The sequence below is a fragment of the Schistocerca nitens genome, chromosome 3 (assembly GCF_023898315.1).
Source record: "Schistocerca nitens isolate TAMUIC-IGC-003100 chromosome 3, iqSchNite1.1, whole genome shotgun sequence".
NCBI classification, from domain to species: Eukaryota; Metazoa; Arthropoda; class Insecta; order Orthoptera; family Acrididae; genus Schistocerca; species Schistocerca nitens.
Genome location: NC_064616.1, coordinates 285,145,705 through 285,160,661, shown reverse-complemented (window position 1 = coordinate 285,160,661; position 14,957 = coordinate 285,145,705). Strand labels below are relative to the sequence as shown.

General features: G+C 39.0%; 1 protein-coding gene across 1 annotated transcript in view; it reads right to left on the bottom strand.

The window, feature by feature from the left end:
• Window positions 1-14,957, bottom strand: part of LOC126249181 (uncharacterized) — a 511,658-nt gene that overhangs the window by 6,552 nt on the left and 490,149 nt on the right. The gene's annotated exons all lie outside the window — the stretch shown is intronic.

The following is a 14,957-nucleotide window of genomic DNA, read 5'->3' as shown; positions in this document are numbered from 1 at the left end:
CTACTATTTACATTTTTATGCTCTATTCAACCACATATTGGATATTCTGACAGTGGCAACAACAGTGCTAGCACATCATTGCAGTTTTGCAACTGTGTAAATACAATTGCATCATCCAAATGTGAGAAGTTTCATTCTCACAGTACAACTAAATGACCATGAATTCATTACGTATCATACTTGGTACTTTCTGGAATAGAACAATTAGGAATGAAGAAATGATTAACTAGTCAACAAAATCTAAGCTCATAGTTAAAAAGACAGATACATCATTAATATATAACACAGAAAACACAAGAACAGAAAGCCCTACATACATTTGCCATGAAGGCAATGTTTTGCAAAATGAAAATAAAAACGCGAACTTGCAACAACTAAATCAAATATACAGGGTGTTACAAAAAGGTACAGCCAAACTTTCAGGAAACATTCCTCACACACAAAGAAAGAAAATATGTTATGTGGACATCTGTCCGGAAACACTTACTTTCCATGTTAGAGCTCATTTTATTAGTTCTCTTCAAATCACATTAATCATGGAATGGAAACACACAGCAACAGAACGTACCAGTGTGACTTCAAACACTTTGTTAAAGGAAATGTTCAAAATGTCCATTGTTAGCGAGGATACATGCATCCACCCTCCGTCGCATGGAATCCCTGATGCGCTGATGCAGGCCTGGAGAATGGCGTATTGTATCACAGCTGTCCACAATACGAGTACGAAGAGTCTCTACATTTGCTACCGGGGTTGCGTAGACAAGAGCTTTCAAATGCCCCCATAAATGAAAGTCAAGAAGGTCGAGGTCAGGAGAGCGTGGAGGCCATGGAACTGGTCCGCCTCTACCAATCCATCGGTCACCGAATCTGTTGTTGAGAAGCGTACGAACACTTCGACTGAAATGTGCAGGAGCTCCATCGTGCATGAACATGTTGTGTCGTACTTGTAAAGGCACATGTTCTAGCAGCACAGGTGTATCTCGTATGAAATCATGATAACGTGCTCCATTGAGCGTAGGTGGAAGAACAAAACTAAAATGAGCTCTAACATGGAAATTAAGCGTTTCCGGACACATGTCCACATAACATCTTTTCTTTATTTGTGTGTGAGGAATGTTTCCTGAAAGTTTGGCCGTACCTTTTTTGTAACACCCTGTATATCACTTATGTTATCATACCCTTTAAGAGTTACATAAATCGTACCCTCTTTAATCAAACCAACCCAAAACACCTCAACGTCTCTAGCCCACAGGTGGCACACAAATCCAAGATATAGTAATACTTTGGCTTATCGTGCATTAAAGAGTAAAAGAGGTTCAACCAGTGAGAAACTATCAACTTTAAATTAATTTCCAAAATTGATAGCCATGACAAAAAATAAGAAGGGATATGAAAACCAAGGTAAACTGTCACTCTTGGGTGCACAAGCTGAATATCACCGATGTACTGCAGCACCAGCGGCGATGAGGTCTGTGGCAGGCTCTGTCCCAGCAACCAGCCTCTCCTTTGGTAGTCACCACATCAAATGCCAAACACCAAATGCTGCAAGCTACCCATGGGGCCAGCAAAACAAACTGCCAAAAAGATTGGCATTGAACTGTCACATCAACTGCAGAGGTAATACTACCATCTCGTTGAACCCTTTCATCACCTCCCAACTGTCAAAATGAAAATGCTTTTGATGTGTCCTGCTCACACTATAGCATGGTACATCACAGCATTTCTGTCATTTAACAACAGTGGTTACATAGCACAGTGAAAACATTGGAATGAGAAATTTAACCAAACACTTTTCAAGCATGTGTAAGAATGTTTCAGAAAAAATAAAACGAGTTCTCATAGCTATCAGATTCTTACATGGCTCACAGTATACAACCACTGCCCAAGCACACAGCTGACAGATGGCATGTATTACACATAGGACACACACATACCCGTAATTACAATTAAAGACGTAAACATGTAGTGCACACAATTTTCTGCTTCTAAAGACTGATTTATCAGCATAAAACTATTTTGCACTTGTTAAATTGTATAATGATAATGTTGCTTCATAGTAAGAGATGTCAGTTTAGTGCACAGAGTCTGGTAACAGCAGGACATAGGTGTATGCTAGGCGACAACATAATCAGTCAAACACATCCACTAGAGATGAGAATCTGTGCAGTACTGTCAGTCCAAATCAGGTACACCATCACATTTGCCTTAGCAATAATGCTGGGAACTTAACATAAATTTTAATTTACTACTGAAAGAGATGTTCCAACAGTAAAAGCCACTTATAGATACAATAGTTCACGATTTTTGCCTTTTGCGCTTCATGACATTTTATGAACAAGAAGTGTTACCAGTTACGGAACATTATAGTATCGTGAGATGCTAGAGACAAATAAACCATGGGTGTGGAGTATAATCACATCCCCACTGACAGAAAAATTCACATCATCTCCATCCTTTAAAAAATTCTAGTAATTAATTTACTGAGTCCTTGAGGACATGATCCTGCTTGAATCCTTTACCAATGGAGTGAATGTGAATGCTGACAATTAATATGAGATTTGCCCCATTTACATTGACAACTTTTCCAATGCTTTTGCTACATACAGTACAGGCATGCACAAACACCGTGCGTGCCAATGTAAGATGCCACAAATGCTAGAAGTTCAGTCTCTACCCTCACTTCTCACCTGTAGTTGTGTTCTGGTCCAAAAAACTATTTGTAAATGCATGACTTAACAAATGCCCACAGTGTGCTCTCAGCTATTGAAGTGTGGATGCATGGAAGACAAATGGATAGTCTATACTGACAGGCGTAGTCCATTTTGCAGCACAGTTACAACCATGGGAAAAAACGTCAGATAGTAAATTATGTGATACATTTGCACAAAGACTATTATACATAGATAAAAAGTAACTGACACACTGAATTTGGTACATATTATGATACCAAATATTACAATATCCGTACCTATAATCCTAACACCCTGTTAATCAGGATGCAACCAAAGACTTTGTGGGGGAAGAGAGTTCTGAGTACATGCAGTTCCTTTCTAAAGGAATTAAAGAAAATGTATTAATCAAGAAGTAGAAGATGACTTGTACAAGCCAAGCCTGTGGTATTCTGATTTACTGGTATTTACAAAAGATCAGGAAGAACTAACCAACAGCATTAGTAATATTCACTGCAACACTAACAATGAAGAGCAAGATGCAGAAACAGTGACGGATGAAATTTCCAATAAAGAGTGCATTGGACAGAAGCTAAATGAAAAAAAAGGAGAGAGATACATTGTCGTAACATACGTAAAATTGCATTTAGTTGGTAATGCTGCACCTCCTCCAACCGTATCATCTTTCGATGCTAGTTCGACATCACTACTGAAGTACACCACGTAATCACTGTAACTCCAAATAGTATCTGGCTCTACATAACTTGGTCATATTTCCTCATAAAGGTATTTCACTTTGATATCAGTGGCACAATTAAGTTCGAAATATAGTCAAATCAGGCACCATCCATCCTTAAACAATTTTTAAAATCATCATGATCATTCTCACATAGTTTGCATAATGGAGGCATATGTCTCAGTCTCTGTTCTCACACCTTTTAACCTGTATTTCTCTCTCTTTACATTCTCTGTGTTGAAATCAACATATAATGTGACACAAGCAACCACACAAGTTTTTAACTTTCCCAAAGACACAATGTACAAAACTACACATTCACAAACATACACACAAGTAAAAACATCCTCTGTTAGCTTGGTGCACAGAGAAAACATTATACCTCAGCAGGAAAGTCATGTTCCGCATCAAAACCTGTTGTTATTGGAGCATCCACTCTTCAGCCACAGTATGGCATGCAACCTTGCAGTGGTTTTTGTTTTCTGCACACGTGCCACACACACATTGCTTGTGCTCCCAAGTGTCAATACAGAATGCCGTACCAGAACTGACAGTATGGAGCATGCGCGTAAATGGAGCTATCAGGGTGGTTGTGAGCGTCAGTTTGCTGCAAATGCCCTGGTTATCCCTCGACCCATTTCATGCTGCTGCATAACATCTGACCACTAAGATAATAGCACTTCCTTCCTGCAATTCCCAACTGGCACCCAGATATGAATCTGATAGAGATGTGGATTCAGTGGCAAGGAAGGCAAACGGAAGACTTAGATTTATTGGGAGGATAGTTCATCTGCATCTACATGACTACTCAGCAATTCACACTTAATTGCCTGGCAGAGGATTTATGAAACCACTTTCACACTATTCCTCTACTGTTCCACTCCAGAACAGCATGCACGAAAACATCATTTAAATCTTCCCATACAATCTTTGATGTTCTCTCATTTTATTACGATTATCATTTCTCCCAATGGAGGTGGTTGTCAACAACATATTTTTGCATTTGGAAGAGAAAGTAGATGATTAAGCTGCCCTTCTTTGAACTTTTTCCATGTCCTCCATGAATAGTATCCAGAAAAGGGCCCATACAGTGCAGCAATTCTCCAGAAGAGGACAGACAAGTGAAGTGTAGAGTAGTGTAGGCAGCCCTGTTGGTACACCTCCTGCATCTTCAAGTGTTCTGCCACTAAAACATAGTCTGCGGTTAGCCTGCTCCACAACATTTATGTTATCTGTAATTATAATACCTAGGTATTTAGTTGAATCTACAGCTTTTAGATTGGTGTGATTTATTGTGTAACCAAAATTATTAGATTCCTTTTAGTGCTTGTATGGATGACCTCAGACTTTTCATTATTTAGTCAATTGCCCCTTTTTGCACCAAATAGATCTTTTGTCTACATCATTTTGCAATTGGTGTTAATCTTCTGATGATTTTACTAAACAATAAATGATGGAGTCATCTGCAAACACTCTCAGAGAGCTGGTTGTATTGCCTCCCATATTGCTTACATAGATTACAAACAGCAAGGGGCCTATAACACTTCCTTGGGAAGCTTTCCAGTCTTAAGGTACTGATGTTTTGTTAAGCGGGCAGTTGTATATGATTGATAAGTATGGAACTATTGTATCAGTACACACTGGAAGGAACCTAACTGGTACACAATCTGGACCAGAGGCCTCTCCTTTACTACGTAATTTAAGTTGCTTCGGTACAAAGAGGGTATAGACTCTTAAGTTTCTCATGTTTGCAGCTGTTCTTGACTCGGATTCTGGAATATTTCATTCATCTTATTTGGAGAAGGAATTTCCGAAAACTTCATTTATCAACTGCACTTCAGTGGCGCTGTCATCAGTAATATTACTATTGCTATCACACATTGAGGATATTGATTGTCTTGCCACTGGTGCACTTCACAGACGATCGGAATCTCTCTGCATTTTCTGCCAGATTTTGAGACAGTGCTTTGTTGTGGAAACTATTAAAAGCATCTCGCTCTGATGTCTGTACTACATTTTGAGCATATGTAAAACATCACTGATCTTGGATCGTGTGTTCTTTTAAATTTAGGATGCTTTTTTCATTGCTTCTGCAACAGTGATCTGATGTTTTTAGTGTACCATAGGGTCCAGTTCCGTCTCTTATTGAGCTATCTGGTATAAATCAATTGCCACTATTTCTTTAAATCTAAGCCACATCCAGTCTAGTGGAGAATGTCTCTTAGGGAGGTATTAAAAGATTTTTTACTTGATTTTTCAAACAGATATATTTTGCATTTATTTTTTATGGATATGGATGTTACAGTATTCGGTCTCGCTACAACAACCCTGTGGTCACTAATCGCCATATTTGCCATGATACTCCTTTTTTGTTCATGATTATTTGTTGCTAAGAGGTCAAGTATGTTCTCGCAACTGTCTCTCCATCTATTAAAGAATGACAAATGAGATGCTAAAAGGATCTGTTTTCTAGTACTGTTCCAGTGTTTGAAAACCTTATCAAGCAGTCCTGACAGCAGATGTAACTGTAAGTCAGAACTGTATTTGTATAATTGCAAACTACTGCTCAAGGAAATTACACAGGACTTATGGGTACGACAGTATTGTTATCCCAAAAATCTTTGAGGTAATTTAGAAAACAAGTATTCAAAGTACACACAGACAACAATTATATGATTCAATTCCATCTAGTGTAGCAATGAAGAGAGTAATGTTAAGGGCGATTAGGGCATGTATATAAGCAAAGACGTAGTTACATTGCTTGCCAAGAAAAGTGAAGTATCCAGAAAAGGAGGAAGAAATGAAATGAAATGAAACTTCAGAGGTTGAGAGGGCGTGTGATGTTATTTCAGTGATTGCAAAATCAAGTGAAATGTACAAAGAACTTGGCAATGAGCCCACTTATCAATAAGACAACATATAGGAGATCTGTTCAAAAGATTCCAGAACTTTGTTCACAAAATTTTTCTACGCTTACCTTTTACTTATTTTGCTTGGTCTCCTTCATAATACTCTCCTCCACAATCGATACACCGCTCCCAATGTCATTTCCACTTCCAGATGCAGTCTTGGTATGCCTCTTGCTGGATCATGCAAACCACAATCTAATAATTTTCTTTTATCTCATCTATCATCACAAATCTTTGTGCTTTCAATGGGGGTTTTCAATTTTGGAATTAAAAAAAAAGTACACAACAGGCCAGACCTGGAGAGTATAGAGAATGAGGCAGCATAGTGATTTTGTTTTTTGTCCAACAGTCACACACCAACTGGGATGAATGTGTGAGTGTGTTATCATGATGCAAGAACCATGAATTGTCTCGCCACATTTCAGGCCGTTTCCTTCTCACATTTTCTCGCAGGTGTCGTGACATGTCCCAATAGTACCATCGATTAACAGTTTATCCCTGCAGCACGAATTCACGATGAACTAATCCTTCAAAATCGACGAAAACTATCAGCATGAAAACATTTGACCTGACCTTAACTTTTTTTGTCTTGGAGAACCTTTCCTGACCCATTGTGAAGATTGAACCTTGGTGTCAACATTATAACCGTAGACCCATATCTCATCACCAGTTTTGATTCTCTTAAGGAACATCTCGTTCTCATTTGCCTGATTTAAAAGTGCTTCACAGATTGCAAGATGAAGGTCTTTCTGGTCTTGACTCATGAGGCATGGGCCAAACTTGACAACGACACAATGCACTCCAAGATGCTGTGTCAGGATTTCATTACATGATACAACTGAAATGTTACATTCTTCTGCAATCTCCCAGACAGTCAGTCTTCAATTGGCATATGCAATTTCATTGACTCTTCTGATATGAGCATCATCGGTAGCCGTCGAAGGGCATCCTGAACAAGGGTCATGTTTAACTTCCATCCGGCCATTTTTAAATCATGTGAACCATTCCTAACACTGTCTCTCTAAAGGGTTTCTTGAGTTTCATACAAAATTTAATGCAGATGCATTGCTCTTCTAACTCTGTCATCTCAAAATTTACAAACTGTGCAACACAACATTCTACTCAATGCAGCAATGAAGAATAACTAACAGACATGCAAGAATGAAACTTACAGCAGTTACATATTAAACACAGCTGTATGCAGGGATGACAACCGCATTTCACTCCAACTCACCACTGGTGCGAAATTACGAATGTTCCGGAATTTTTTGAACAGACCTCATACATATCCTGTAAAGTGACTCGTTCCACATCAATTCGAGGGAAAAACAAATTATATATATATATATATATATATATATATATATATATATATATATATATATATATATATATATATGACAGTAGCCCAAATGATCTATGGAATATGTAACTAACTGACATACAAGGTAGTCACACACCTGTTCTACCAGGGACAGGTATGGGGCCTTGCTGCCCATGAGAATAACTCAACTTCATTCAGACAGCTCACAGAGACATGTGGCACACATGGATGAACACTGATCCACTGAAAAATGGAGGCACAACACTGTTGCACAAGGGGTAACACATTAAGATGCTAGGTGTCCATGACGTACCACTGGGCTGTCAAAGTTCCCTGTTAGCAGTGACCTGAAGTCATACCTGATGACTATCCCAAACCACGATGCCAGGAGTAACACTGATGTACCTCTCCAAAAGATTGGAAGAATGGGACCTCTCCACAGGTCACCACCATCCTGGCTATCCGGAGTAGGGCAGAACCCAGATACATTCCTGGACACGACATGGCACCATTCGTCAGCAGTCCATGCTTCCTGGTCATGGTACCACTCCATAATGCAGTTGATAGTGTTGTGGTTTTAACGGTAGCCCATGCGCTGGACAGTAATTCCCTAGTCCAGCTGCTGCTAGCTGCTGACCAATGGTGCACGACAGCACAGAATGTTACAGGGCGTCCGTTACTTACTCCCAGATGGTAGGTGCAGTTGCAAAGTGGTTATTATGCACTAGAGCTATTGTATTTCCCCTTCACTCCATATAAAAAATGGCGTAGAGCTACTTCAAGAAGGAATTTCATTCAGTTCTGCAATGTCAATTAGTGAACAAAATATTAGCTTGCCGAATATCTGACCAGGTTTGTGACTGGAAACCATTATTGTTTACAGTAAATATAAATGATCTAGTGGATAATGTCAGAAGCTCTAAGTGGCTGTTAACAAATGGACTGATGACCTCAGATGTTAAGTCCCATAGTGCTCAGAGTCATTTGTTAACAAATGATGCAGCTGTATATGAGGTGTAGGTATAAAATAATGGGACTGATTCTGTCACAGAGTAAGTACGCATAAGCCAAAAATGAACTACAAATAGCTGGGTTGCATGAAGTCTTCTCAGTTGACTGCGGCACCTCTGGTGTCTGTAGACAAATCAGTGTGGCTGTCACCTTTTTTTGTGTAAGACCTGTTTTTTGTTTTGCTGGAAAAATGTGAAGTGTAATAATAGAGAAACGAATTGTCATGAAGTTTCACATGAAACTTGGAAAAACTGCTACTGAAACCTACCTTTCACTAAAAGAAGTGTATTGGGAAGACTGTTTATCACTTAGCACGTCTTCGAGTGGTTCAAGCATTTCCAAAATGACTTAAATGATGTCGTTGATGACTCATGTGCAGGATGTCCTTCAACATCAAAAATGGATGAAAATATTGAAAAAGTAGTACTCCGATTCAATCTAAGCATCAATTGCATATTCAATCGATTACTGAATCTGTAGGAATAGACAAAGAATATGTAAGGCAAATTTTACCTAACCAGTTTAACACAAGGAAATCGAGTGATGAACTGGTGCCAAAAATTCTCGCAACTGAACAAAAAGAAGCTCATGAAAATGTTTGTACTGACACTCTGAAAACCACTGACAATAGTCCTAATTTCTTGGGAAGAATGATAACATGTGATGATTCTTGGTTTCTCACTTATGATCCAGAAACTACACACCGACCATGCACTGGAAGGGCCCAACTTCACCAAGAGTGAAAAACGCTCGAATGAGCAAATCAACATTCAAAACAACAATAATTGTTTTTGCCAATATTCACAGCATTTTGTATATTCACTGGGTTCCTGAAGGTCAAACTATTAATCAACAATACTACCTTGTGATTCTTGCACAACTCCATGACAAAATAAATAAAAACACCCGGATTGTTGAAGAACAAGTCATGGGTTTTGCATCAAGGCAATGCACTAGCTCATACCACATTGTCTGTTGATTTATACAGGGACTGGCAGTTTTCCTGGACAGAAATATATGTAACATATCACACATAAATAGGTGAAGAAATGCACTACTGTTCAATAACACTACTGATAAAAAATTACTGGAAACAGTAGCTACCATAAAATACCTATGAGTAACCATGTGGCCCTCAAGTGGAATGACCACATATAACAAACAGTAAGAAAATCAGATCCCAGGCTGAGATTCATTGGAAGAATATTAAGGAAACGTAGTTTAGACATGAAAGAAGTGGCTTATAAAACACTTGTATGGCCGATTCTTGAGTATTGTTCATCAGTCTGCAACATTTATCAAGTTGGATTAATAGAAGAGGGAGACAAGATCCAATAGAGAGCAACATGTTTTGGCATAGGATTATTTAGTTGGAATGACAGCATTACAGGAGGTGCTGAACAAACTACAGTGGCATACACATCAACAGAAGTATTGCGTATCATGGAGAAATTTATTGTTGGAAGTTCTCAGAGACCATGTTCTGGCAAGGGTCGGACAACCTATTACTTCCTCCCACACATTTCACAAAATGGCCACAATGAGAAGATCAGAGAACTTAGAGCTAACACGAAGGTTTACCAAAAATCATTTTTCCCATGCACAATTCATGTATTGAACAGGGAAGGGGGAAATGACAGTAATAGCAAAAGTACCTTGCACCACACACTGTCACGTAGTTTGCAGAGATTAGATCTTGATGTACAAGCACAACATCTCTAATGTAGCATTTTCTACTTAAGTTTGATGAGCATCTCTGTGACATTCTAATGTCTATAAAATGAAACTGGGATGAAAGTTACTCTTCTTCTTTGAATCTGCTATATTAATACTATATGGTGATGACCCCTTACAGTACTAAAGAACACTACAAAGTAGCATTGAAACTAGCCTCTTCATGAGTGAAGTACATTTCCTTAGGATCATACAATTCTTGCACCTAAATTGGAAGGGTAGCAATGGTGTACAACAGTATATTAGTACCACTGGGTATGGTATAAAAGTTTTTCAAGGGACATACGGTTTAATTCTTTCAAGAAGCATGTTCATAAATCCCAAATCTCATGTCTGTTCCAAGATTTCAGCAATGTTTTGAGATATTATGGAGCACATCAAAAGAATTATAATAAAGTAAAACCTAGTGCATTACATGCAGCTTTATGTGGTTCTCTGTTCACTTTCACATTGTGATTTACTGATTAAGCCACATACATCAAGCCATTTCTACATAAAATTACCAACATTCAGATATACTAATGGTTGTTCAAAAACCATGTTGCAATGTTGTCAAAGTGCAGGTAATATGGCATGTTAATGAAATCAGCATGAGCATTTGACTGTAAGCAAGCTTTACTACTACTACTACTACTACTACAACTAGTACTACTACAAAACATCTCTGTCTTATGTAATGCGTTTGACTAAACTGACAATTAACACTGAATACATTGAACTAAAGCTCACTGAATGATGGAAAACTAACTTACATTGTGACAGATACAAAGCTGGCCAACAAACACGAAAGAGGAAATATACATGTTTAATAATAAACAGAAGACTGAGTGGAGGGGGGGGGGGGGCAGGAGGACGAGTTGAGTGGGGGTGGGAGTGTAGGAAACAAAAAACAACAAAATAAGAACAACATAGAATTATGAGCAAAATAAGGCTATTCAAGAGAACCATAAATAAATTTCATCTACAAAGTGCCAGCACTAATTCTCTGCCCGTACTGTTTTCCCCAACATCAGCCCTATATTTTGTGCACCCACTAAGCTTGCACAAAGCACATAATTGCTTTTATCTTTCTCAGTAAATGTTTTTTTCCTCTTTATCTTTAGCTTGACACTGTATTATGTCACGATCTGCATTCGAACTTATACTTCCAAAATCTCTCTCTCTCTCTCTCTCTCTCTCTCTCTCTCTCTCTCTCTCTCTGACTGTCAATGCCATCAAAAATTATTCAGTTTGTAAAAGTTTTATGAGAATCAAGTTTGATAAAGATTGATCATTTGCTCAGTTTGGCACATACGGAAGAAGGAATCAGTAAGGTGATTGTTCACAGAACTGTTACAGCATTCAGATAAAGCAATTCTGGGAAACTGTGGAAAATGTTATGACCAGTTATTAGAAATGTATTCCTCCCAAATAAAGGTTCAAAGTCTTAACCACTGCACAACCTTGCTAGTTAAACTGATCACTGGCTACCCTAAGAAGCATTTCACATTATGTCTCATATTCGCGGAATGGAACTACATTAAAATTATGAGGGTACTAAACCAAGCCTACTTAAATGATTAAAAACAATGTATATAACCAAATAGAAACTAAAGTAACTACCATTTACAGTACACACAAACCAGACTAGACCACACCAGAATTGGTCATGCCAGAAACGACTAGGCCTCTGGAGCCAAGCTGTTTGCTGAGCTTCTATCATCATCTCAGTTTCCAATTTCTAGCCATCTACAGACACATTAAGCTGTGTAGTGAAGAACATTATCTTGCAAAGTGATGAAACTCCTCATGAGGATAATGACTGCATGTGGGTGAATGACATCTCTGAAGGAGGAGTCATAAAGAAATTAGTTGAGGAAACCTTTTACACAAATTAATCATTCTGGAGAATGCCACAAAAATATTCACCAGACTGTAACACTGTACCCTTTCACCTCCACCACAATTTGTTATTCCTACAGCAATCGTTGAGGTGTGTTTCACCTCCTATGTTGTTTTGCAAATACTCATCAGACCCGCAATGAATAACACGACTTAGTCGAGCACTGTCCTTGTCAATCGGTAACAGTCCGGAATCAACTGTTTCACAAATCTTAGAGGATGTACGACATCTAGCACCAGTACAGACACAATTAGGCAGCCTTGGATGTCCATATGGAAATGGGCTCAATGAACAGCTGTGATAAGCACTTGTTTGTGTGTCTCCTGGTGTATTTGGAAGGTGGACTGTAACCGTAAGGCATGCAGGCTCACTTTCATGAACAGTAATCAATGTTCACTCCACAGTATCAACAACGGTTATTTATACGATAATGTTATTCAAAATGCAATTTCCCCACAGAGGTGCACAATATGTTCACATACTTTGTATGATCAAAAATACTGCTGCCATTGGTGCCAAGCCAATGGATTATCCCTTCCTGCAATTCTGACGATTTTTTTAAAAAAACTTGAGGTAGCAGAGATCTCCACAAAGGATCATTAACCAGCTTCACAATCAAAGTAATGTCTGCCACTCTTCAGTACCAAGTGGTGAACCATTCTGTATTAAATTTCAGGATTGTTCTATCATATCATTCTTCCTTTACTTTTCTTGTGCATAGTTGGGTTAAATCAGTTATATTACTGTTTTCCTCTGAGCTGCAAATAGTATTCTCATAACCAAATTTAATATACACATGACTGTATTTCTTATTCCAGTCTCACCCCAACTTGGTAAAAGGTCTTGTGGAAAACAATATTTCAAATAACGTGGTCATTTGTGTCTGACAAAAGGAGTCCAGTTTTCAGCTTAACAGACAGTGAGACTTTGTGACAATAAAAACGGTAACTCAAACGACAGTTCTGTAAATGAACCGTGCTCTTCTTCCTCTGGCACAATGCCAGAGGGGGGTTATGGTGCTTAGCGTGCAATCACTGGCGGCTTTCGGAGAGAAAGGACGTACTAGCATACAGGCAGTTGGTGGCAGGTGGCCCGCGTGGACAGCCGCATTTCGCAAGTGAGATTGTATCATATGGTGAGCTGTTTTGAGGTGGGTGGGAAGCCACGCCTCATAGCGGTTTTCGATTGCGACTCATCCAGAAGTGCGGTGAGGCGATGTGCCTGGAGGCACTATGTTCTGCCATTTGTATTATCGAGTTCCTGGCTTCTTGTGGTAAGATTGCTCTTTCCTTATGTATCGTACCCCCCCACCCCCTTAAAGAGGTCTTGGGGGTTTAAACTGTGGTCGTTGCTCTGTGAAACTGTGGTCGTTGGTATTCAAAGCTGCCTCACGCCGACTAGACGCTAGTTGCGAGTATGTGCCGGTCGTTTGCTATTTATTTTGCTGCCCGCCAGGTTGCACTGACGAGATTGCCTCCTGGTAGAGTGATGCTCACCTTTTGACAGTTTCAGACATGCCAACTTTCAAAAGTGAAAAATCAGGAGAATTTTAGCGGTGTACTATTGCTAATTACAACACATCCCTGACAATTACAGTTGCAATAATTCAATACCTGTAACAAATCAATTACATTTGATTTATTATTTACATATAAATAGCAAATAATGGACATACCTGAGCTTCGGACTGTATAATTTATCATTCAACATGCTGAACAACATGAATGATGAGCTCTGCAGGTTTCTTTTGGGTTCACACACATTCAAGTGAAGCACTCTCGAGAGAACTACAGTTCGAAATTACGATCCGAGGAAACAAATTAATGTCTATTAGATTTCTGTTTTGACATTGGCACAGTTTTTGCATGAATAAATCACTGTTAAATGATCAAACGTTTTCATTTCATAATGCAACCCATATTTGCATGGCACCAAAAGCTAGACAGTTTTTTAATGGAATACAGAATTCCCGTAAAGTTGAAAGTACATGCTCAGCGATATTAGTTCCAGTGGCATCCCCTTTTAAATTAGGCACAGAGAGTAGGCAATTTTGAATTTCACAGAGTTCAGGGCTGAAGAACGATATGATAATAGGATATAACCTAATTCCGTTATATTACTACCATCGGTAGCAATAGTGAATGGATTTGACTGCAAATGCGTAATAATTTTCGCTTTTTCTTCCATGCACATTTCTGTAAGGATAGCGGTTGTTTTTGTTCTGGCGCACCCATATCGTTCCACAATTTCGGAACTGGGAAACATTTTGCGAAACACAGGCCCAGTGTGGTCGGCACAGTTTATAGTCAAGTTATGCTCTTCAATAAATGAGGTAAATAAAGCCTCTGCATTCGTCACAGAACCTACATTTTGGGGTTTACACAAGAAGTTGAGTTTCTGGTTCCGTTCTACACAATGGACACTCTCCTTGTGTTTTTTAGTTTGCACATGTTTAAGAAAGTCGCATTTCCCGCCATGAGCCACTTCCTTATACACGTTTCTGAACACTGCATCGTATTTCTTCACCATTCTGCACGAAAAAAATAATCAATACCTCCAAGATACGCAGCAAAAAACCCGAGCGGGGGTGGGGGGGGGGGTACATACAAGGGAGTCAAGAATGAAATTGTCGAGCGGAGGGGTGGCGAGGGGAGGGTAGTAACCCTAAACATTTTTCCCCATCGTGAAACAT